The sequence below is a fragment of the Apteryx rowi genome, unplaced genomic scaffold (assembly GCF_003343035.1).
Source record: "Apteryx rowi isolate R43461 unplaced genomic scaffold, aptRow1 scaffold_1031, whole genome shotgun sequence".
Classification (NCBI taxonomy): domain Eukaryota; kingdom Metazoa; phylum Chordata; class Aves; order Apterygiformes; family Apterygidae; genus Apteryx; species Apteryx rowi.
Genome location: NW_020447233.1, coordinates 1,320 through 26,904, shown reverse-complemented (window position 1 = coordinate 26,904; position 25,585 = coordinate 1,320). Strand labels below are relative to the sequence as shown.

General features: G+C 43.5%; 1 protein-coding gene across 3 annotated transcripts in view; it reads right to left on the bottom strand.

The window, feature by feature from the left end:
* The window catches only part of LOC112966499 (fatty acyl-CoA reductase 1-like), a 157,779-nt gene extending 136,720 nt beyond the window's left edge, over positions 1–21,059 (bottom strand). For 2 of the 3 annotated variants that reach the window (XM_026066681.1, XM_026066697.1), the window contains exon 1: positions 21,005–21,059. The gene's annotated coding sequence lies outside the window, so the exon portion shown is untranslated. Of the gene's footprint in view, positions 1–20,331; positions 20,393–21,004 lie in introns of those variants that run through there. The other variant, XM_026066689.1, reaches the window with a different exon arrangement.
* Between the last annotated feature and the right edge of the window lie 4,526 nt (positions 21,060–25,585).

Sequence of the window (25,585 nt, the reverse complement as noted above, 5' to 3'; positions counted from 1 at the left end):
TCAAGAGAGCTGGTTAATATTCAAACATCACTTCCTCCAGGCTCAAGAGCGGTGCATCCCTATGAGTAGGAAGTCAAGCAAAGGAGGCAGGAGCCCTACATGGCTGAGCAAGGAGCTCCTGGCAAAACTCAACCAGAAGAAGGAAGTATACAGAAAGTGGAAAGGGGGACAGGCCACTTGGGAGGAATATAGGAATGTTGTCAGAGTATGCAGGGATGCAACGAGGAAGGCTAAGGCCCATTTGGAATTAAATCTGGCTAGAGATGTCAAGAACAACAAGAAGGGCTTCTTCAAATACCTCAGTAACAAAAGGAAGACTAGAGAGAATGTGGGCCCGCTGCTGAATGGGGTGAGTGCCCTGGTGACGAAGGATGCAGAGAAGGCAGAGTTACTGAATGCCTTCTTTGCTTCAGTCTTTCCTGCTCAGGCCAGCCCTCAGGAACCCCAGACCCTGGAGGCAAGAGAGAAAGTCTGGAGAGAGGAAGACTTTCCCTTGGTGGAGGAGGAGTGGGTTAGAGATCATTTAAGCAAACTTGACACCCACAAATCCATGGGCCCTGATGGGATGCACCCACGAGCGCTGAGGGAGCTGGCGGACATTATTGCTAAGCCACTCTCCATCATCTTTGAAAGGTCATGGAGGACAGGAGAGGTGCCCGAGGACTGGAAGAAAGCCAATGTCACCCCAGTCTTCAAAAAGGGCAAGAAGGAGGACACAGGGAACTACAGGCCAGTCAGCCTCACCTCCATCCCTGGAAAGGTGATGGAGCAGCTCACCCTGGAGGCCATCTCCAAGCATGTGGAGGAAAAGAAGGTGATCAGGAGTAGTCAGCATGGCTTCACCAAGGGGAAATCATGCCTAACCAATCTGATAGCCTTCTATGCTGGAATGACTGGCTGGGTAGATGAGGGGAGAGCAGTGGATGTTGTCTACCTAGACTTCAGCAAGGCTTTTGACACTGTCTCCCATAGCATCCTCATAGACAAGCTCAGGAAGTGTGGGTTAGATGAGTGGACAGTGAGGTGGATTGAGAACTGGCTGAATGGCAGAGCTCAGAGAGTTGTGATCAGTGGCACAGAGTCTAGTTGGAGGCCTGTAGCTAGCGGTGTCCGCCAGGGGTCAGTCCTGCGTCCAATCTTGTTCAACTTCTTCATCAGTGACCTGGATGAAGGGACAGAGTGCACCCTCAGCAAGTTTGCTGACGATACAAAACTGGGAGGAGTGGCTGATACACCAGAGGGCTGTGCTACCATTCAGAGAGACTTGGACAGGCTGGAGAGGTGGGCAGAGAGGAACCTCATGAAGTTCAACAAAGGCAAGTGCAGGGTCCTGCACCCGGGGAGGAATAATCCCAGTCACCAGTACAGGTTGGGGGTTGACCTGCTGGAAAGCAGCTCTGCGGAGAAGGACCTGGGAGTGCTGGTGGACACCAAGTTAAGCATGAGGCAGCAATGTGCCCTTGTGGCCAAGAAGGCCAATGGTATGCTGGGGTGCATCAGGAAGAGTGTTGCCAGCAGGTGGAGGGAGGTGATTCTCCCCCTCTACTCAGCCCTGCTGAGGCCACATCTGGAGTACTGCGTCCAGTTCTGGGCTCCCCAGTACAAGAGGGATGTGGCACTACTGGAGCAAGTCCAGCGAAGGGCTACAAAGATGATGAGGGGACTGGAGCATCTCTCTTATGAGGAAAGACAGAGAGCTGGGCCTGTTTAGCTTGGAGAAGAGAAGGCTGAGAGGAGATCTTATCAACGTGTACAAGTATCTGAAGGGAGGGTGTCGAGAGGATGGGACCAGACTCTTTTCAGTGGTGCCGAGTGACAGGATGCGAGGCAATGGGCACAAACTGAAACACAGACACTTCCATCTTAACATGAGGAAAAACTTTTTCACTGTGAGGGTGACAGAGCACTGGAACAGGTTGCCCAGAGAGGTTGTGGAGTCTCCTTCTCTGGAGATATTCAAAACCCGCCTGGACGCAATCCTGTGCAATGTGCTCTAGGTGACCCTGCTTGAGCAGGGGAGTTGGACTAGATGATCTCCAGAGGTCCCTTCCAACCTCAGCAATTCTGTGATTCTGTGATATCCCAGCTTGAGACCCTTGAACCTTTCAATAAAAGTCATTCCAAAGCCTAAGCACAAAGTGGAGTTTAAATCAAGCCAAACAAACAGGACACATACTACAAAACAAACAGGAGCAAGAAATCCAGATAAAATTATGGCTATGTGCCTGTCATTCCTTAGCGTAAAACCTGCTGGGACTTACAGGCTGGATAACTTAGAGGTGTGGCGAAACAGAAGATCATATCCAAGGAATTCAGAAGAAAACCTGTGAAGCCCCAAATAGGTTTATGCCTGTATTTTCACAACAAGGACTTCTCAGCTTCTAGGTCAAACTGAGATAACATGCTATTACACTCTTACCTTATCTGCTGTCACTGTACATTTTTAAAGTTCATTTCATAAATGCAGTTGCACATTTTACTAGGTGCAATCAGAATTAGGTTTATAGATTTTAATTTCTATGGGCTTGGGAGTTTATATACATATTTTACTGATCAGATTCTGATACTCTGGCTCTGGTCAAAGATAGTTAACTCCCAGGCAGCATATCCAAGATGATATATAAAAAGCATATTAGGGACAACAGTACAGAGTCACCCAAAAGGCAGGGGAGGCCAGCACAGCTGAACTAACAAACCCAGACAAACCTAAACTGACACCTGCCAAAGTGGCTGAGCGGCTCGGAGCTCTGATTTACCAAAAGATGTTTGCTCGGATGCAGTGTTAGACCAGATGCAGCTCCAAGCCATATCACAAGTGAGCTGGTAAGGCCCGCCCCCCCCAGAACATAGCACACTGCAGAAAAGTCTGAATTTTCCTGGTTGGATTTATTAGTTCCCACTAAAGGCTGACCATGTTGGACTCAGTCTGGATCTATACAAAACAGTTGGAGATCTTCTTCAATTTGCTCCCCCATGCTCTCTGTTCTCATCTTGTATAGTATGGAAACTCCCCAGCTGGCAGAAAGCTCTTGGCTCAGACTTCAGGTGAAAGATGAAAAACTGCTTTTGGGCTAGAACTGGCCCTGGGGGTTGAACGTCCATTAGCATGGCATTGCACCTCACCTAGTACGCACAGGAGCCAGCATGACTATGTATGGTTTAGCTGAAACTAAAAGCTGAGTAATGTTTTATGCTGGGAGGATAGTTTCACTGCACTGTTTATATTGCCACAGCAATACTGGAGCATGCAGAAAGTTATCACCATCTGGGACTACATAATATATCTTGAAGCCCTAGTGAAGATCATTAGAACATATCTAATTTCTTGGTGCTAATTTGCTTCCCACAATCCCTATTCAGGCAGCTCTAGCACACACAATTACTCCCTGGTTGCTTCCTACACTTCTGGAGTTCAAACAAATCTGAACACACATATCCTTATGTTACATGAATAATGAGACTCAAATTTACACAAGAAACGTTTGTCAGGAACATATTCTCTTTGAAACCGATTTTCATGATACCTTATATGTAATTTCTCCCCCAAATTTGTGTCCTCAGAGATCTGGACAAGGTCTTAATTATCCTCTTGTGAAAAACCATCCAACAGAGGCAGAGGCATTCCTACAGAGAATCTTTCTGGTAAAACTGCCTCAGCAAATCATTATGCTTAAACTAAGCAGTAACAAGCATACTAAATCCTGATAGCGAAAAACTCTTTTCACATCTAGCAACAGTTTCCCAAAACACTGATAAAAATTTCCTCAATATAAAATGATTTTTGTTGAAAGGATAATCAAGGTTTGTGGTAGGATGAATATGAAAAACAAGTCTCTATTTCATTTGACATTAGGCAGTTCCGTTTTGCAATAAATAGATATATTTTACCACATATAAGATCAATGGCATCTTTTGCAGTTATAGTCATGGTTTGGAGAGAAGTGTTGCTATAGCAATACCAACCATAGGAAATCCACATCTACTCAAAACATTATTTCTACACATCATAACTTTTTATGGCATAGCACTCTTGCAGACAAGGGTGCAGTAAATCAATAGCAATGCCTAAATTAATCAAATAGGTGTAGCTTGGAAAAGTATTCCACAGAAACACACTGAACAAGGAAATGAAAGACTATGACCGCATGTTAAGTAAGCTTTTGTTTGTTTTAGTTACTTGAATGTTGTTCCCTGAAGCAGCTTATACCAACTAAGGCCAAGAGTTCAAATTCAGGCTTTCTCAAACCATATACTTGGATTCAGCACATTTTTTTTTCCTGCTCTCTACACAATCATGAGCAACTAAATGAAATCTGACACCCCTGAAGTGGTTCACCTCAGGGCTGCAGGGTTTCTTGGCTCAGGGATTAACTGAAAGAAATAAAACTGGTTTTGGTCTGGAATCAGCCCTGAAGCAATATAGTGACATTTGTGTGGCCCTACCCTTAATGTAGTTGAAATTGGTGTTAAACTGGAACTCAGATAAGCCACAAAGGATAACCAACATATGACTACAATACCTTTTCATAGCCAGTCCCAAGGGAGTGCTTGTGCCCAAGACTTACTCTGTGACCTTCTCACCCATGGGGGGAACTGGGACTTTGGCTGTAGGGTTGGGTTCTTCTTTCCTTCTTGTGCAAAGGTCCTGACTGCTCCTCCTCACTCCTGTCCTGAATTATTAAATCATATGCCCAATTACCCTGGCTTTTAATTTTCTATCTCCTCCTTTACCCCCTTCCACAAATTGGCTCCTTCAATTAAATCTTGCAGTGCCCACAACCATGGTAAAATTGTATAGTGTTATAAATAGAAGCCAACTTAACTGAAAAGAAAAAATATCATCAACAACACTGATCCATTAGAATTTTGAGAGTAGACTGACCTTCTATCTCATTCTCTCTATCTTCATGTCATTTTTGACAAATCAGTTTGAACAACAGATTCCCATGCATTTCTATTGCTCCTAGCACACTTAGGAAGAAAGAAGGAATGACTAAAAGAGAATTGCTAAAAAAAAAAGGCAACTTAATTAAACAAATAAAAATTATTCAGATTCCTGTGGCCATGTGAACATTCAGGTTTTCCCAAAGGCATGTCAAAGAACAGAAAATTTGAAAATGCTAAGCAAAACAAAACCCATAATATCGTGCAGGAATAAGGAGACCTTATGTATGGATACAATTCAAGCTGATGGTAGGGAGGAAAACTACCTTTGTAGAGAGGGGCTTCTAAGGTGTGTAATAAAGACCTTTACCAGGTCATCCATACCTTGGTCTAGCCGAGTCTTGAAAACCTCCAAGGAAAGATTCCACCATCTCTTCAGGTGACCAGTTACAGGGCTGCACTACTCCCTGGCTGAAAAACTTTTTCCTAGTGGCCAATCTGAACTTCCCAAGCTGCAACCTGTGACTGTTGTCCCATGTTTTGCCCATCTGCCACTGTTGAGAAGAGTTTGGCCCCATTGTCATTGTAACTCATCTTCAAGCAGTTATAGGCTAATATAAGATTGCCCTTTAGCCTCCTTTTTGCTGAACTGAACCAGCCCAGCTCCTTCAATCTCTCCTCACAGCTTATTGGTCCCAGGCCCACAGACAGCAGCCCTCTGCTGGATCCTCTCTCCATTTTTCAAACAACCTTCTTGGACTGAAGAACCTCAAAATTAACTGGAGAACCACAATACACCAGTTATGGCCTCAGCAGTGCTGAGAAGAGGATAATGACTTCCCTTGATCTGCTGGCCATACTTTTCCTACTGTAGACCACTATGCTGCTTGCATTACTTGCAATGAGAGTGCATCACTGGGTCATTTTCAACTTGTCACCCACTGTAAACCCCCATTGCTTTTCTGCCAGTTGGTTCTCAGCCTGTACTGTTGCATGGGGTTATTCTGCACAGGCAGAGAGTGGCTGACCATGGAAGGGGTCCTTTGGAAATCATCTAGTCCAACTCCCCTGCTCAGGCAGGGTCACCTAGAGCATGTTGCCCAGGACTGTGTCCAAATGGCTTCTGAATATCTCCAGAAATAGAGAATCCACAACCTCTCTGGTCATCCTGTTCCAGTGCTCAGTCACCCTCACAGTAAAATAGGTTCTTCTTAGATTCAGATGGAACTTCCTGTGTTTCATTTATGCTTGCCGAACTTCACAAGGTTTCTGTTGGCTCAAAGCCCAGGTTTCTCAAGGTTCAGCTGAATTGAATTTCTACCATTTGGTGTATTAAACTCTCTTCCCTGCCAATTTAATGTGGTCTACAAATTTTCTGAGGGTGCTGTCTGTCTCACCATCTAGGTATTAACAGACATGCAGCCATATTGGCCTAATGCCTGCACAGTTTACTTGTTAGTTGTCACTAACTAGACATAGAGCTGTTGATGACTACCATTCAAACCAAGATGTCCAGACAATTTTCAGTCCCTACCACCAGCCCATACTTTCACAGCTTCCTCAGTGAGAGATGGTAACAAATGCCTCACTGAAGTCAAAGTCAAGGTATATCGCATCCACTGCTGTCCCCTCATCTACATAGTCAGTCATTTCATCACAGAAGGCACTCAGGTTGGTAAGCATGACTTATCCTTGGTACGTCTGGGTCAACTGTTCTTGATTACCTTCTCATCTGTCATGTCTTTGGAAATGGACTTCATGCAGATGTGATTCATAGTTTTTCCAGGGACTGACTTATTTGAGATAAGACTGGTTGAGGCAAGCCTTGGATTCTCCTTCTTATTCTTAAAGATGGGTGTGTAATGTTAGCCTTTTTCTAGTCATCAGGAACCTCTCTGATTATCATCATTTTTCATAGATTACAGCCTTGCAAACATATCACCTATGTCTTTCAGTATCCAAGTGTGAATCCCATCCAACCTGATGGATGAATTTGAATACAGCCAGCTTTTCTAAGGAGATTTGAAGAGTAAAATATTCCTTGTTTCCTGTGAAGTACTGCTAAATTATGTTCTTGTAGACAACCTTTGTTTTGTACAAAATCATATTTGGAACAGGAATTTATCATGCCTCTGGCTCAGTAGACCACTTTGCAAGAAAGGGCATCTCTTGCCCATACACTCATGATCATACTGCTTTGTCTCTGACTTCCGTAAAATAGCAAAGTGCTCTAGCCCTCAATCTTAATGAGGGCCCATCTCACAAAAGTAACTTCTCACTGGTAGCCAGTGATACAGGAAAGAAGAGAACCTGAATTTTCAGAGCACTATAGCTCTAACTACTGATTAAGAAAGAAGAACAGAGAGCTGAGAAATACACATAACAGAGAGAAACTTTCTCCGGTTGAAAGACCCTTAACAGTGTCTCCAAAATAACTGAAAGGAATGAAGAAAAAAGAACAGTTCACCATTCTGAAATATTAGCTCACACTGGCTTAAACAAGACTAAAATTAGTAGATTTCACTTGAATTCTGCTAGAATGTAACCAAGGATCTACAATCTGCTGCAGACTTGTCACTACTTGCTTCTGAGTGCAGAGCCTAGAGGGCCCAAATATTTGCTATGGCACTGCCTCCTGATGTCTTCAAACACATATTGACCATGCTCTTGCCAACTGTAAGTTAGAACAAGCAAAGACAAGCCATATCCACCATAAGAAGTTTTTAAACACTACTCCCTACCATATGCTTTATTACACTGCATTTGGGCTGTGTTTAGGCTCATATTTTTTTGTTCACAAATATGAAGTGGAAAACAACATCAGATAGAAAAAGCACCTCTCCAAAAGCATATGTTTAAATAAACAGAAATTCAAGTGACTTACTAGACCAGTAAAACCAACATGTTCTTGCAGAAAACATTCTCAGGATGATACAGAATACTTCACCCATGGCCCAGCACACACAACTAAACACTCACGTTTTGTTCTTATATCATGCAGTTCTGTTTGAGAAATATTAGTATAATTTTTATGTTTAATCTAAGACATCAGAACATACGTTCTCTTGCTAACACTACAGCAGATATTTATTTGCAGTGCATTAAAAGGCTGATTTGAACAACAAAGAAAGGTTTGACACACAAAAAGCTGTCTTCTACAGTTGTCAGTTTAGAACTTATGAATAGGAGGGCAAAGGAAAACAAAGACGGTATGTTTTATTTTTCAGTCTTTTTTTTTTTAATAAAGAAAAGGAGGTAAATATTCAAATTGGGCAAAGTAATGAGCTTGACTGGTAAGTTAACTCTCCCAGCGAAAGGGTTGAAAGGAGAAAATGGCATTTTAAAGATAAGGCAATGAAGACCTTTTCATCACGGAAGTATAGTTACATATAACTCTGGATATACTTCCCCAACCTTAATCTTCCTGAACCTTCTGTTTTCAAAGCAAATGTCAAATAGATGTAAAACCTCAATTCGTGCAAGTGGAAAATTCTGATTTGGTAGCATTTTTGCACCAGTCTGTAGAAGGCACAAAACAACTACCTCAGTGACACTGCTATGAAATTTATTATACAAAAGGCCTGAATTTTCAAGGTAGCTGCTGCAGGCAATTCTAAGCCCTTTAGACTGAAATTAGCTAAGACAGAGTATTCAGGGCACTATATTTTGCATGCATAGGACATAAGGTCGCACATAGCAGATAAGAATTTTAAGAATTTCAAGAAATTCAAGCAAGTAAGCAAGAAAAAAAAGGAATGTATGGAAATGCACTTTTTATTTTATGAATGAGTCATCAGCACGAGGTGACATTTATACAAAGCTACTTAGAGCAAAGCACCAAACCCTGCTGATGCAACACTTTAGTGAAAAGATGGAGGAAGCAATGAAAAAACATTTAGAGTAAAAATACAGCCAAGGACTTGCATGCATCGCATGAAGAATCCTATTGTCTTGATCACTTCCAATTATTAGACGTAGTAAATTTAGCTTATTGTTGACTAGACAAACTACAAGTAAGTGCTACATGAGACAAACTTGATGAAAACAGAAGTGAGAAGCCAATGAATGGGTTTTGGGGGAAGAAAGTGAAGAGCCATAAACACAGACAACTTCACTGCTGAAGGTGAAGAATGTTTTTCTCCTGCCTCCATTACCTCATAAGTGGCAACAAAGACCAGAAGAGGATAATTAGCCTGCCAGGCTGTTATTTCCTAAAACCTCATCTTTCATCATGCTTAGCCATCTCTACTCATCTGCTTTTAAGAAAAATCCTCCTGGCCTGCCTACACAGAAAACAGATTTTAAGTCCTTGGGTGGGTGGGTGTCTAATGACTGTTTGCAGGCTTTCAAAGTGGATGGGATGCAGAAAGACCAGTTTTCACTTTTATCTCCTACAGAGCTAGTCGTCCCAAATTAGTGTTGCCGCCATCCTTTCAGTTTTAATGCTTTTTGCCATCTTCTAAATCCTATTAAGCAGTGGTTCTGCCATGTAAAACACTTCATGGTCAGACATAGGAAGTGATAAAATGCCCCCCTTTTAGCAATTCAATACCATCTGTGTCACTGCAGGAAACAAAAGGAGAAGTGACCATAGTCACAAATTGAACTTTATCAGTTGAGCTAATAATCCTAAACTGTTAGTGCTTAGATCCAGTCCTAAATGTGCTCACAGCTGCTTTATCAAAGATGGGAAGCCTCATATAATCCATGCTGGTGAGCGTCCTGCAACCAGACCTATTAAATAACCTCAGTGAGGGAGATGTTCAATGGATCCCAAGTGCACCACATATGGCCAAGAATGTCTTACATGCAGTACAAATTTAAGGATTAAAAAATCATCCACAAAATAGTACCAGTTTTTTTTTTTCTTGGCAACTTAATTTTTCCAGGCCATGCTGTCATTTAATGAAAGATAGCTTTACTATTACAGTATTGTGACTGCTCTAACATTTTGAGCACCTGAACCTTAGATCAGAGACAAATTCCTATGAAGGGCCCCAGATCACCCCACTTCATCTCCCAGGCCAATCAAGTTGCGTAGGTTGCCATGGAAATTAAATGTTAGTGAGCAGTAGAGTATTTGGTTTGTTGATAATTGAAGAGTCCATTGCTTCGGAAGGCAAAAACTTCCCTATCTTCAAGGATTCAGTCTACGGTCAGCAATGGAAACTCTGGCATTTCATAATTTATTTTTCTTATTTTTCAACACGACTATCCATTTCTTAAGGTGAATTTGTAAGAGTTAGATGGGCCAGCCTTTAACCTTTAAGACTGAAATTTTAATATCACATGTAACTTTGCAGTCACAAAGCAACCTGTCCTCCTACATACATAACAGTCTTGGCCTGGGGGAAATCTAGCACTGCAAAAAAGACTGCAAAAAATGTGCTCAGATTTAATGCAACTTCAGCTTGTTTATCATTCACCAGAAGAACGGCAGCTATTGAAGTATACATTTTCTCCTGATACATCCCTTTACTACTTGAAAACCAAAGCTACAGTAAGTGTAACATTAACAGGTGTATGTTTTTTGAGAGGAACCCAAGAAGTAAGACCCTCCAAAGCTAAGTAGCATGAGCTACTAATACAGCTTTATGCTGTTTTTGCCTTGCTGTCAGATAGGAGTTTTGCTCTGCATATGTGATTGAGTCAACAGTATTGTTCTGTTGGCAGAGCCCAGAGACCTCATCTTTGAATACGGGGTGTTATCATCTTGGAAGCATACAGTTTCCTCTGATCCCTGACTTGCTTGCTGGAAATTCTTTGTGGCAAATTCCTCAGCAGTAAGCAATGCCTAATCAGTTATTGAAAAAAGCCTGAACTAGCCAAAGCATTAGGATTTCTACTGGCAGATAATTTGATGTTATCCTACACAGATAAAGAATTGCCAGTATCTCAGTTGTACTCTACCCAAAACAAATATTCAGATGAAAACCTGCTGGACTGAAGCACTTAATGCCCCACACATGGGGCATTCCAGCACCAGAAACCAGGAGAAACATCTCCTCTCTGCATACCTGCTGACTTGGACCCTGGAGCAAAGAGTGATGATGCACAGGATTTGAGTCAGGTACCTATAAAAGTGCTTATTTTAGCATAAACATAGGACAGATTCAGAACATGGTGGAAATGGGTTAAACTCTTTTTTGAGCCAGAGGGAATAATACAGAGGTAGCAATTTGCCCAATGTTATATAGCAATGAAGTGTCGGTGATACGCCAAAATGAAAGTGAAGCCATACATCTTAAGAAATCAGTCTTTAAGGACACAGTTGGTCTTCTTATCTCCTCTGCCAGTTTGATGTCAGCAGAACTAGGCGAAGGGAACAAAACAAAATGCCTGGGAGAAAACACAGTGACTGGGAAATAGGGGAGCTGAAAAAAATATATATATATAAACTGGGAATACACCAAGATCCTATGTTTCCCATCAAATCAATACATTGTTTAGCAGCTTCAGTGTGCCCTGAAATCTGGAATTCAAGTATATGTAGCAATCCACAGGCTATTTTGGGGATGTGTGGGACAAGGCAGCAGTCACTGAACAGAAGCATGAGAATGAAGAAAAATTAAAACTGTAGCTAGACATAGTGCTAAGGCAAAAGTCACCGGTTGTATGCAGAACCCCAAGCCTTTTCTACTGAGTTGACAGGTTTGGTCACAGCATCCATGTGCAAGATTTGATATGGCATGAACACCCTGGTACCTCTGCGTCCCATGCCCTCTCTTCTCTGCAATGGTGTCACCCAGTTTTATTTCAGAAGAAAGCAAAATAGTAGTGAGGATCACTGACATTCGGTTTCATACTAGGAGTGTGTTAGCTTAGCCAGTTTGCTGTGGAATACTTAATAAAGAGAGGAGCAATGGGAGCTTAAAAGAGGTCACTGGTAGAAGACAATGTCATCCAGTGCCTGTAACATCTTGATGTGGGATTTCATTTCTTCCTACAGATGGCAAACTAAAGGACTCCATAGGGAAGCAGAACCACATCAGAGCAATAATATATGTGATTGGAGAAAGGATCATAGGGCATGTAAAAAGCAAGACTCTAAGATAACCCAGCTGTAGTTGCAGTAGTGAAGTGGAATTTACAGCATGTAACATTAGAGTATATGGCTAGCAGAGTTCCAAGTTTGTATAAACAGGTATCTGTCAGAAATGCAAGCAAACTGTTTCTTTGCTGTCTGCAGGACTGCAGTAAAGTGGTCAGGCTGCAGTTACATTAAGCCAGGGATGTCTAAGGATATAATTCTGTCACATCCAATTTAGAAGTGTGAATATTTGAGAATTTGGGTTCCTACTGCAGTTAACTAGCCTGTCTTATTAATCACCTAGGGATCAACAGTCTCTCAGTCTTTTCCGGAATATTTTGGCCAACAAAGGAATTGCGTGCTTTATAGCAATGACATTCAATTCAATAGCCAAAGGAAATTCAGCAGGCAGTCCCGAACTGTGATGTTCCCCTTGACTTACAGCTAGACACAGCAAATAAGCTGATGTCAGTGCATTCAGTGAAAGTTTTGCCAAGGACTGCTTCTGTAACAAAATTTCATCCTCAAAATTGTCCTTAAAATTAGTTTTAAACAGAAAAATGCCATCCATTTCAGATTAGCTGATAACAAAAATAAGTCCCACTGAAAAGTACTGTGAGTGTGAAGATATCAGAAAGTGTTTTATATTAGGCAGGCATGTCTGCCTCTCTGCTTCCGCCTCCCTCCCTCTGCCTCTCCCTGCCTGCCCACCCCCCTCTCCCTGCCTGCCTCCCTCCCAGAAAGATTTTTAATATTAACGTCAAATAAGACTGTGTGTTTGTTAATAGGCAATGACAGGTGGTAAAAACAGACGGTTTTGAAAAGATTTGCGACAGTCTCTCTGGCTCCACCGTTCTACTGGCTCAGCATGATACTGGCACAGAAAGTCATTGCCAACCTCTTTCCCACCTCACTAGAGAGAACCAGCAGCAGCTGATCTCACTGACTTCCCAGAGGCAGGACAGGTTCAGTAAAGTTTATTCCCTTGTGTTCTTCAGCATACCTCCAAACTGCTTCTGCCTCACTGCTCAAGCCCAAGCCATCGATACAGACTAACTAGCTAGGTGACGATCTGGCAGAAGTCACACCACCAGTCTGTGTTCACTGGTCCCTGTTGAAACAGAGTGGACAGAGTCCCTGGGTTTGTCAGTCTAGAACTGGGGACATTCACCACCCATCAGGACCATTTTGCTTCTGAGAAGCATTTCTAAACATGTCACTTAGGACCACACTTAAGGAGGCTGTCTAGGAGTGAGCATCACTGAGTGCTCCAACACTGAACCTAGACCCAAACAGCTGTGTTCCCTTACAGCCATGCTGGAAACAAGAAACTCTTGTTTCTCAAGTCCTTGGTGATAAAGGAGGCAATGCTACATCTCAGATGCTTCTGCAAACTGAAAGACAACACAGCCCTCCATAACTGAGCAAACTTTCACAAGCAGTGAATAACCTTGTTTCATTAGTCATAGAGTGATATTGTGCTGGGGAAACTGTCACAAGTGGGGAATAACCTTGTATGATTAGTCATAGAGTGATATTGCATTGGGGAGCAAAGCTCAGAGGTCCACAGTTATTTATAGCAAATCTCAAAACAGAGAGAGCAGGCAAAACTTTTTCTGTCATAGGCCAGCATTCGAAATGAGAGCAGTAACGGGAAAGTAATTTTCCAAACGATTGTTATATGATTGACAATACTAAGTCTACACATGCAGTCAACATACAACTGGAACCAATGATGGCAAAGTGATAACATAAGATAACATCTCTGTAGGACAGCAGGTTCCCAAAATTCTGTAGGACAGCATGCTTCACCAAAACAGGGTGCTTGCACAAAAAAAAAAAAAAAAAAAAGCGCAGCTATTCTGTCTGGATAGTTTTACTGCCCCCATATCCCTGATTTCAGACCCCTTTTCTACTTTACATAGTAAACATTAGCCAAACCCCAGCTCACTGAAACAGTGCCAACTGCTGCAGCTACTATCTTCTCAATGTTACTATTACTTGTCCTTAAGGGGCAAAGCCCCGCTATTGATTTTAAAACTGTGCTAGCTTGCATACCAGCAACAACTGCAACAGGATACAAAAGCATTCAGAGGCTGTCATTTGCTGCCACACTGCATCAGCTGTAGCACACTACTAGTTAAGGGTCACTTTTAACTCTCATTTGAGATATCATAGTTATCTCTGAAGACGACTGAGACAAATTCATATACCACCAATGAATTATTAAACGGTACCACCTTTGGCTCCTACCAAACCAATTCGTATATCCCGTTGTTAACTCTATGGTACACTCAGCTCAAAGAACATTTTAGAAGACCACTGTGCTTTGCTAATATCCATATATTTTGTGAATAACATAAGAATCTCTCTTATAGGATTTACTAAGGTGTATTGTAGGAATTAAGCTCCTGAAAAGGGGCTGGCACCTTTTTTACATACCATCTCTGCTCTTCGGATTTTTTCAAAGCCAGATCTGTTTGATTTAACGTCAATAAATAATTGTACACCTTTGTACATCTTTCCCTTATGGTCCATCCATAGCATTGTTTACAAAACTACAGTCTTTCACAATTTCACTCACAGTATCAAGGAAGTTTCTGAAGGAATATTCTAGTGACAGTAGGATTCACCACAGTGTATTTATATTCAGTATCCCATGAATGAGACTGTACAGCTCTCCCATAATTGCCCATTCTTGCCTTTAAGAAAAGGCTCTCCTGAACCACTGGTTGCAAAATAAATCCACCTTCTTTACAGGACCATCAGCGAGATCAGGGAATCTCTCTTTCCTTCAGTGAAGAGTTTCTATAGTTGCTTTCAGAAAGGTCAAACAAAAAAGGGAGTTGTCTGTCCAGCTGGTCCCAGCTTTATACATCATAACAGATACAGTTGTGAAAACTGAGTTTCCAATTAAAGTAGGCACAAGTCATTTAAAGCTGAAAACATACACTTACATTTGTAGTCTGCAGAGCACACCACAGTAAAATTGCTATTCACCTTATTCACCAATAAAATGAATAAGCCCTTCTTATTCAATACTTGATTACAGGCCAGATTCCAAAATCGAGATAGCAATACTGCAATCGGGAGGACCACACATGAAATAGGATGTAACCTGAGCTGAAGAGAATATCACATGATGGCACTATGGATCTGGGCTTGGATAAGGCAAAGCTGAACCACAGCTCTAGAAAGTAAATTTTAAGCATCCAGGTTTGTGACCAGTCCTGCCATTCTTACATGCATTAACCAGTCATTAATATTTATATTTGTTTTACTAACTTGTACAGGGCAACTTGCTGCTTCTCAGAGCATGTGCAGATGGCAGATACAGGCATAACTGATTAAAAATGAAATTTAGTATGAGGAAAACCTATAATACGCACCTCTCCTGCATAGCTGCTCAGCAAGCAGAAAATAACAGTTAAACACAATAGGGTATTTTTCTGGCACAGTGTAGTTTCTTCTGGGAGTATGGGTGGAAGAGCTAAGCTCCATGCAGTTTGTAATTGCTGGCAACTGCCTAAACACAGGTACAAACAAAGAGAAACACACGTACAGTCAGCTCTTACAAAAGGAGCTAAATATAAGCTTAGAACTGAATACGATTATAGTCAAACTGCAGGGTTTTTTTGCAAAACCTTCAATACTGCCTCATACTTTAACAAAACCAATGCAGCCAAAGATTTGTGGGAGAGGAGATTTCCTGTTTCCAGTAATTACCAATAGGATATTAATTATATGCCTACACACAAGAGCCTCCTATTGACTATTTCAGTGTGTAAAGACCTAACAAGCCATAATTTTGACACTATGATCTGTACAAGTACATCACTCAAAACCAACTACATTTTCTAAAGGAATCTTTAAAACACTATTTAAGCAGAAATTAAAAACAAAAACCCAGGATAAAATTTCTACCTCAGATGGTGTTAAAAATAAGAGTTATGGGCTTATCATTCAAAATTAAAATAAGAAGGAGAAAATACAATAAAAGACAGTTCTGCTAATTCAATATATACAATATAAATATATATGTATATATTTATATAGAATTCTGTTTCAATATAAACTCCATAGTGATAGCAAATGAAAAAGAACTTTTGCCAGACATGGCTGCATACCAAGGAGGGTTGAGATGCTACAGTGCATGGCAACCCATGTTGGCACTGTGCATGAGTCCACAGGGACTGATTCACTGAAGTCCAGGAGACTTCACAAGGAAGATCAGAATAGGAAAATACTTCTCCATGGTTATTTCCTCTGATCATCCCATGCTGAGAAATTTTTATTGTTGATATCATCACAGCACCAAAGAACTCATGCCATGAATTGGGGCCTTATCAGTACAGGCCATCTGCAAATACAGCACAAGAAGATGGACTGGAGCTTAGATAATTTGTAATTTAAATAGAGGACAGGTGGATCTGAAGGCAACAGGAGTGGTGGTGAGGGTGGAAATTGGGTCAGTGGCAGAACTGACCCAAAAGCTGAATTCAGAATTCCACATCCTGAGCGGAAGGAGACACTTTTTAGCACACCAGAATAAGGCTCCACCTCCTTCAAGAGTGCAGATATTTAAAATAACCTCTTTTCCTTCAAGTTTCCTCTGTCACTAGCTTTGCGCTAAGGCTAGCTTTACATTGGCTTGGAATATTGCATTGTCAGAGTATGTCTTCACAGATAAAAGAAGATAGACAGGTACCTCACCTCGCTCTCCAAATCGGCCAGATATAAGCCAAATCTGATCTGGAAGCCATGCAGAAGTGTTAACATAGCTTTGAGACAGAGCTTGTTATACTGTAGTTTCATGATCTTTTTAATCTGGCATAAATGGGACTCCTACTGAGAGCGATGAGGATCGGCCTACTCTTTCCCCCAACTGCAAGTCTCTGCTGACTACTTAGTGCATTTTAGTCATGCATTGAGTCAGACCCAGGAACTCATCCAACTGAATACCAAGCCAACAACAACAAAAATGGATTTGCATTTGGCCAGAAATGATAGTAGCAGCACAAGTGAGAGATCAGAAACATGTAGCCAGGGGTGAAGAAGACATGCTGACCCTTTGGCAGTAGCCTGCATTTATGTCAAAGTAAAATGACCACTGAATCACACCCTTTGCCTTGCTGAGAGGCAAGTTTTGGTAGCTAAAGCACAGCATCATATTGATACAGATGAACAGCTCCCAGACAAGAACTGCCATTGTGCGACAGCTTGCTGTGCCAGGAAAGTGAACACACCTTAGTCAACACTCATTTCTATGTATGTCTGCAGATGCTTAACTCTTCCCATGATCTACCGCACATAACTTAAGATAATGCCAATTCTATTGAACAGCACTGCAACATTCAAGCTTTCATTTTTTAAGCCTCCTTTGTGGATCCAGGGCCTTTTCTGGATCTGACATTCCTGAGAGTCAGTTGGACCTTGGGAACCTTCTCAGAAGTGCATCAGGCTTAGTTAATAAAATTCAGCCTAGAAGTACTAGGGAATAAGAATGCTATAATTTTAAATAGTAGTAACGGGATAATAATGCAGATAGAGTAGAGCTAACATTATCCCCTGTAGCAATTATCCCCAACGTTTCCCTACACAACAAAAGCAAACAACATAACATGATAATGAATATTCCTCAGATCAGTCAAGCATTAGACGGTAGAGTATTTCCAACTCTCTCACCCTTCGCTGCCCTTCAGCTTCTATGAACTACTCAGATCTGTGGTCTCACCAAGCAAAATGGGTTCTTCCCTTTCACATTTCAAGACAGATACTTTTTTCTCCTTCCCTATGCCCTCATTTATATCATCTGTCCCTTGTAGAGATCAAAATGAACTGCCACTGGAGAACAGAATATGCAAATTAATCAGAATTAGCAACTTCCTATGTGGGATATAAGGGAAAAAAAGAAAAGTTTCTTACAATGACATTCCAAGGTTGCAGGCTGCCCACTTGAAGCAAGGATCTGTGCTCTGCCACAGGACTGGAAACCAGCACCAGCAGAGAGGTTGCTGAAGGTATTGGCTGCTCATTTGTGCTCCTCTACTGCAATGTGCCGACCAAATGTCAATCTCTGTGCCTTCATAATATCCATATTCCCCATTCCCCACTGTGTTTCTTCTGCCCTGTCATTAACCATGTTTTCTATACCAGCACCACCCACCTGCACGGTGAGCCACATCACAGATCCAGACTGAACTGGGGGAAAGCACGGGAAGTTTATCAGTCAAAGTCACTTCTGCAACAGAGCCGCAAACTCTGCCTCTGTAAACAGGCCATTAACTACTACTTTTCTGGCAGTGCATCCCTGGACTCTTCTTTTTTCATCCATCTGACATGCTAAGGTTTTTGTTTACTCAGGTTTTTATTACATGCTCTTCAAGATCGTTAACCACTGTTCTAAAACAGCACTTCCCCACCACTACCTAAACTAGCCTTAATAGGGATTAGAGAGAATTGAAACTCAAAGTTGCAGAAATCAGGAATTTGGAGCTTCATTAGAGTATCAGATGCATCCTTGAACATCCTCTAAATATAGTAAAAGGTTGGCCTAATTCTGCTATTGCTTCATGTTTAATTCAGATCTCTTTGAGTGAATGCATCTTTCCCCTCCCAAAAATCTTCTATCCTGATCACCTGTGTATTGAAGTTTGCTGTGATTTTAGTCCAGGCAAACCTCCCTTCCCCGCCCCCCCCCCAAAAAAAAAAAACACAAAGGAAAAGCTTTAAAGTGTTACTTCTACAAAAATTGTAATAAGTTTGACAACATGCTTATACAAGGCAAAGAGACTGCATTAGTTCTGGACATTAAAATACTGAATTATAACAAAGGGGGATTTTACAACTCCTCTATAGCAACCATCAGTATATTTTTTAAACTATGTAGTTACTTTCAAGAGAAGAAGATTGGGTGTATTATACAGTCATAAACAGAACTTATGTTTTCCTATTCAAGAGTACTGTTTCAGCATACTACAGGTAAGCAGGAAACAATGAGGCTTTTGTATGGTAGATGCAAATGAAAACAAACTCTAGTAGCACATCTTTGAACTGCAATCAGCTTCTTATCAAGGGGAGATGAAGGTTCCCAGAACACCAACACATGCAGAAAATTGAGCTCTAAAGCAACGCGCCAAAACCTGTGGCTTTAGGATTAAAAACTTTTGAAGGGCCAGGTGTTTTATCACATCTTTGGAACCAACTGACATTTCAATTTTACACCTATTTTAATACACATTCAAGTGAAACAGGGTTAGAGCAGGTATGGATTTGGGGGACATTTTTCTAGCCAAATAATTACCTTCACAGAAATCAAAAATGCAGTCTAAAAGAAGATGTAAAACTAATCCTTTGACTGAATTTATGGTGCAGTATTTCTGGGTGAAGCATCTCCCATTTAGTTTCATTGCTTCCTACTGCAAGATAATGGTCTATCATTCTCTAGCTCTAGTCTCTCTTCTCTAGCTATGCCCTTAAAAGGCTTTGAGGCAAACATGTAAAAGCAAATTATTCTGTGTAACAACATTACTGTAAAGGACTGCACAAGACACGACAAGGTCAGATGCCTCTAATTTCTAAAAAATCGAGGATAGTCTCATACGATCTGATAAAAAAAATCTGGCATAAATCTTTGTGGTGCCACATCGGTGGGCGGCAGAGATATCTAGTAATTTCCTATTCATAATGAAATGTAAGAAACAGCAGCAAGTCTCAGAATATGAGCTCTTCTCACGTGATTAAAACCATTGCTGTGCCATATACTACATTCATTTTTATGCATGGGTTTTATAATAGGGAAAATGAAAAGGGCAAACTTCCCCTTGAAGCGTCTCCACTCTCCCCATTTTTGGATAACATCACACTCGAATTATCCCTAGCCAAATCAAACCTCCTTGGTGTGAATCAGGGCTCACAACACTCCTCTCTTCATTCACAGGTTTGCACTTCAACTTGAACTTTCCCAAGGAGAAGCCGAAGCGCAGAGCCGGGCTGAAGCCGCCGCTCTCCCCCGCACTTGCCCGGGCCACCGCCCTGCGCCGGGGGGGCGTCCAGCCCCTGGGGGTCGGGGTCCGGGCAGCCTGGGGACTCGGGGGGGCTCCGGGAGGAAGGGGGGGGGGGTCCGGCCCCGCAGCGCGCGCTTGGCGCAGAGCACCGACGCCTCCAGGTACCGTCGCATCTCGCTGCCCGCCTGACACGCCGCCGCCCTGGCACGCTGCGTCGGGTTCTGCTGCCGGGACAGCAGTACCGGCCCAGCCCAGCCCCGGTCTCGGCTCCCACAGGGCGCGTCCAGCCGCTCCGGCCCGGCTGCCCTCGGCTCCCCGTGCCGCCTTCCCCGGGCAACATCATCATCCCTCCGTAACGTCCCCTGTTCCCCCCCCCTTTTTTTTTTCCTCCCCCCCCCAGCAGACTGTTACCTTTAATTACCGCTTTTTCTACCAGTTCCTGTCTCCAGACCGCTTCCCCCACCTCCCCTAGTACACAAGCAACTCCCGGCAAAGAAAGGGACGAAAAAAAAAAAATACAAACCTCTCCTCCCCTTCTGGGTTTTATACTATATATCCGGCCGGGGGAGGGAGGAGCAGCGCCTTCGCTCTGCCTTCCCCTCCGCTGCCTCTCGCACCGCGCGGCTACGGCCGCGCACGCCCGGGGCGGCTGACGGCCGGGCGGGGGATGCCCGCCGGCTCAGGCCGCCCGGGATCCTCTTCTCCAGGATCTTGCCTTGCCCGACCCTGTTTTCGCACCGCCAGGCTAAATTTTAAGCGGGGCGCTGTGCAGAGGGTGCCGAGGGGCAGGGAAAGCGAAGCGGGCTCGGGGCAGAGACGCCATTCTTGGTACGGCTCAGCTCCGCGCCCCCCGCCTGCAGCCCGCAGCTCCCGGCATCGCCCAGCGGCACCAACGCAAAGCGACGTTTGTCCGTCCTCCTCCCGCCGCAGACCCTGCCTCCCCCGCTCTGCCCGCCAGCCCCGCCGCAGGGGACCCGCACATGCGGCAGTAGCAGCCCTTAGAGGAAATCAGAAGAGGCAAGAAAAGGATCCCCGCTTCTCCCCCACCCGCCACTGCAGGGCCTCTCCCTGCGCCGCTCCTTACCAGGCCACCGGGGCTACTCCGCCGGTGCGGTCGCCTCCGCCTTCCCCGGGCCGGCGCGCAGGAGGCGAGCAGCGGCTGCGCCCGCCTCGTCCCCGCGGCTTCGCAGCGCCTCCCCCCGGCTCCGACTGCCTCTGCCAGGCGAAGGGGTGGCTGAGAGCTGCGGAGAGCAGCACCGTGCCGCAGCCCCTGCACGCCTCCGAGCGGGGAGAGAGGGAGCGGGATGCTTTCTAAACTCACTCTGGAGGGGCAAGGTCTCCCCTCCCCCCCCCGATAATTTTGCATCCACCCCCTTTCCCTCTTCACCTTAAAGCCGAATTTCTCTTTGCTTAAAAAAAAAAAAAAATCAGCAGGAAGAATGTTATACAGAAATATAATTGTAAAATCAGTATATTAAGTTAGCTACAGAATTTGTTACAGGCATTAAGAAGCACAGAGACACACAACATACCTATTCAGCCTTTCCCACAAATATTAATTTTCTCCCTTCAGCTGTAGAAGATATGCTGCCATCAGCAAGATTTTTTCACCCCAGTATGTGAACCAGCAAGAAATGACACTTTTGTATCTTGTATGACACTTGCAGTACATACAAGCGTTAATTAATTTTACAAGATTGTGTTTATCTAATTACTGTCTTCAATTTATTAGTGGTAGTGGTGGTGGGGGAAATAGAGAGAGACAGTTTAGGTAAGTTGCCCACTGATTACTGAATCAGTATCACAGCTGTCATCAAGGCTCCAAACACAAAAGGATTAGGTGCTATACCCAGAATTGCAGTTCTCAAGGCCCTAGCTCCATTGCTGCCTGATCCTAGTGATGCTTGTAGGCTGTAGGTGCCTGCTGTTTCCACATGAAAAATTCCTGAGCATGGCTGTTCCCACACCTGGATGCTACTAGTTCAAGCCTAAGACTAGTTGGAGTCCACAAAGCAGGTATGCCTTCACATGTCTTACCTCATTCAGACTAGTGTTCTTAAAGTACCTGTACTGTGACTCCTAGTGTGACACTCTGGTCTTGGAGTCCTATGTCCAGTTCACAGCACAATCTGGTCCATAAAATGTCCAAGTTGCCCATGTTGCAAAGTCTATGTCAGCAGCTCTCCACACTACACCTACAGAGTTGAAGTAGTGTTATCCATGTGGGGTCAGATAGATTTGTTCAGGGAATTTAATTCGTAACTGTGAAAAATGTAGGGTATGTTGACTGCACCATTTGTGTGAGCCACTTGGAGAGGCTACTGCTTCCAGAAATACTAGGTGCTCTCTCAGTGGATTAGAGCATCTACCGGGGGAGTGGAAGCTCTGGCTTCAGTTTCATCTTTTACCTACAAGGAAAAACTGCCTACCTCTCCTAGCAAAAGAGTTTGGGATTCATCCGTCTGAGATGTAGCAGGAAGGAACTTGCAAAAAACAAACCGCAGGAAGTGGTTCTCACCCAAGGAAGTCCCAGCTGTTTGCTGGTTGGACTGATGGTTACAGAATCATGGAATGGTTGAGGTTGGAAGGGACCTCTGGAGATCATCTAGTCCAACTCCCCTGCTCAAGCAGGGTCACCTAGAACATGTTGTACAGGATCGCATCCAGGCAGGTTTTGAATATCTCCAGAGAAGGAGACTCCACAACCTCTCTGGGCAACCTGTTCCAGTGCTCTGTCGCCCTCACAGTGAAGAAGTTTTTCCTCATGTTCAGGTGGAACTGCCTGTGTTTCAGTTTGTGCCTGTTGCCTCGCATCCTGTCACTGGGCACCACAGAAAAGAGTCTGGTCCCATCCTCTTGACACCCTCCCTTTAGATATTTATATACATTAATAAGATCCCCCCCTCAGGCTAAACAGGCCCAGCTCTCTCAGTCTTTCCTCATAAGAGAGATGCTCCAGTCCCCTAATCATCTCTGTAGCCCTTCGCTGGACTTGCTCCAGTAGTGCCACATCCCTCTTGTACTGGGGAGCCCAGAACTGGACGCAGTACTCCAGATGTGGCCTCAGCAGGGCTGAGGAGAGGGGGAGGATCACCTCCCTCCACCTGCTGGCAACACTCTTCCTGATGCACCCCCCCAGGAGACCATTGGCCTTCTTGGCCACAAGGGCACATTGCTGCCTCATGCTTAACTTGGTGTCCACCAGCACTCCCAGGGCCTTCTCCGCAGAGCTGCTTTCCAGCAGGTCAAACCCCAACCTGTACTGGTGMMTGGGGTTATTCCTCCCCAGGTGCAGGACCCTGCACTTGCCTTTGTTGAACTTCAKGAGGTTCCTCTCCGCCCAACTCTCCAGCCTGTCCAGGTCTCTCTGAATGGCAGCACAGCCTTCTGAGGTATCAGCCACTCCTCCCGGTTTTGTCTCATCAGTAAACTTGCTGAGGGTGCACTCTGTCCCTTCATCCAGGTCATTGATGAAGAAGTTGAACAAGATTGGATGCAGGACTGACCCCTGGGGGACACCACTAGCTACTAGACTCTGTGCCGCTGATCACAACCCTCTGAGCTCTGCCATTCAGCCAGTTCTCAATCCACCTCACTGTCCACTCATCTAGCCCACACTTCCTSAGCTTVYCTDTGAGGATGTTATGGGAGACAGTGTCAAAAGCCTTGCTGAAGTCTAGGTAGACAACATCCACTGCTCTCCCCTCATCTACCCAGGCAGTCCTTCCAGCATAAAAGGCTATCAGATTGGTTAAGCATGATTTCCCCTTGGTGAAGCCATGCTGACTAGCATGGTTGCTAGGATAATTCTGAGGAAACGGTTTCGGCTGCCTACATCTTGGGCATGTTCTGTAATATAAACCTCTGCCTTTGACAGACTGGCCTGGCTTCTGTCTAAACTGAAAAAACCATGCTGGAACTGCCAATTGAGGGCAACTACTTGGCACCAAAATAGGAAACAAGTAGAGAAAGATGTGGACTAATAGAATAGGTAATCAGGGACGGCTTTGATCAAAGACAGAGGTCTTGCACACTGAAAAATAGCCAGGAGGAGAGTTTCTAGTAAGCACAGAATTGGAGAGAACTATTGCTAGCATTGTCTTATGGAAACTGAGCAGAACACTTCAAAGAGTATTTGCGAGAACTGATGATTATCCAGAGACGTTGCATGGGACCAAAAGTACATTCGTATCTACAAACCTGTAGAAATCCCTTTGTGCAGTTTGGAAAAAGCAGGCTGACTTGAGGAACAATTCCTTACTAAAGGCCAATGAGGACATTAAACAGGTAACATGTTGGAGACAGTTCATGACAGCTTTCCAGAAATGAGAAGAAAAAGTTGAGTTGATGATTTGGTTAAGGAGATGAAGAAACAAAAAGGAATCATTAAAGCAGTGCCAACTTGAAAGACTACCCTTTGAACTGATGAACAGAAGGTTGTATTGTGGCCGTGAAATGCATCATGGGGAGCAGAAAGACTAGAGGCTTAATTGAAAAAAAAAATCCCTTTTGGATGGCTGAAGAAGTACATCACAACACGTGGAGTAAAAAAAAAAAAGTAAGCTTTCCAGAGTACTCAACCCTCAGGGACAAGGGAGAGAGATTAGCTTTCATTGTTCTTTCTTGAGTAACCTTAATTCCATCATTAATTACACTGCCTGAGCTGGAGAAAGAGCTGTTGCAAGCCTGGCTCTTTCAGTGCATATCACAAGGATGAGGCATGAACAAAAGACTGGGAAGTTTCCAGAATTGCCAGGTTGTGGCAGTCTCTGGCTTTTGTAGCTTTTCATGAATTGTTCATATTCATATTTTTCCATCTGAACATGAGGAAAAACTTTTTCACTGTGAGGGTGACAGAGCACTGGAACAGGTTGCCCAGAGAGGTTGTGGAGTCTCCTTCTCTGGAGATATTCAAAACCCGCCTGGACGCAATCCTCTGCAACGTGCTCTAGGTGACCCTGCTTGAGCAGGGGGGTTGGACTAGATGATCTCCAGAGGTCCCTTCCAACCTCAGTGATTCTGTGATTCTGTGATATTACTAAGTCTTGCATTCAAATGAAAAATTCTCCTAAGCATAAGCTAAAGGTTTGAAACTGAACAAGGTGGCGTACAACCGAACTTCTACTGTAAGCAGTACAAGGAAGGCATACAAGTGTGAAAGTTAAATTTTACATCAAACTATCATTAAACTATTTGATGCAAAACTGCTTAAGGAAAATTGTCAGACGATGTCTGTCAAAAATCCGTGAAACTAGTATAAAAGAATCAGCACAGCATTTCCCTTGCTTCCTTTGACAGCGTGCCCTAACTTTATGTCTAATGCAGTACCTAGGGTTAGAAGAGCAAGGTGAAAGAGCTGACTGTCTGAAACACATAACTGAATATCTTTGGGACACCTTAGTCTTGGTATAAAGCCCCTCATCTTTGATGTATGATGAACTAAGGAACCTTTTAATTGCTTCATAGAAATTAGAGAAGGTTGGGCAGCTTAATTCTTATGAGGTCGGTAGTCTTTCTTTTACAATTGCAGATCTGTACCATATGCAGTAATGCCCTTTTGTAATCTGTTGACCTAGCCTAACCCAGTGTTGCATTTCAACATACATCATGGCACACACATCACCTGGTGAAGACTTTGGCTTTTTTTCCTTCACATGCCAAATTC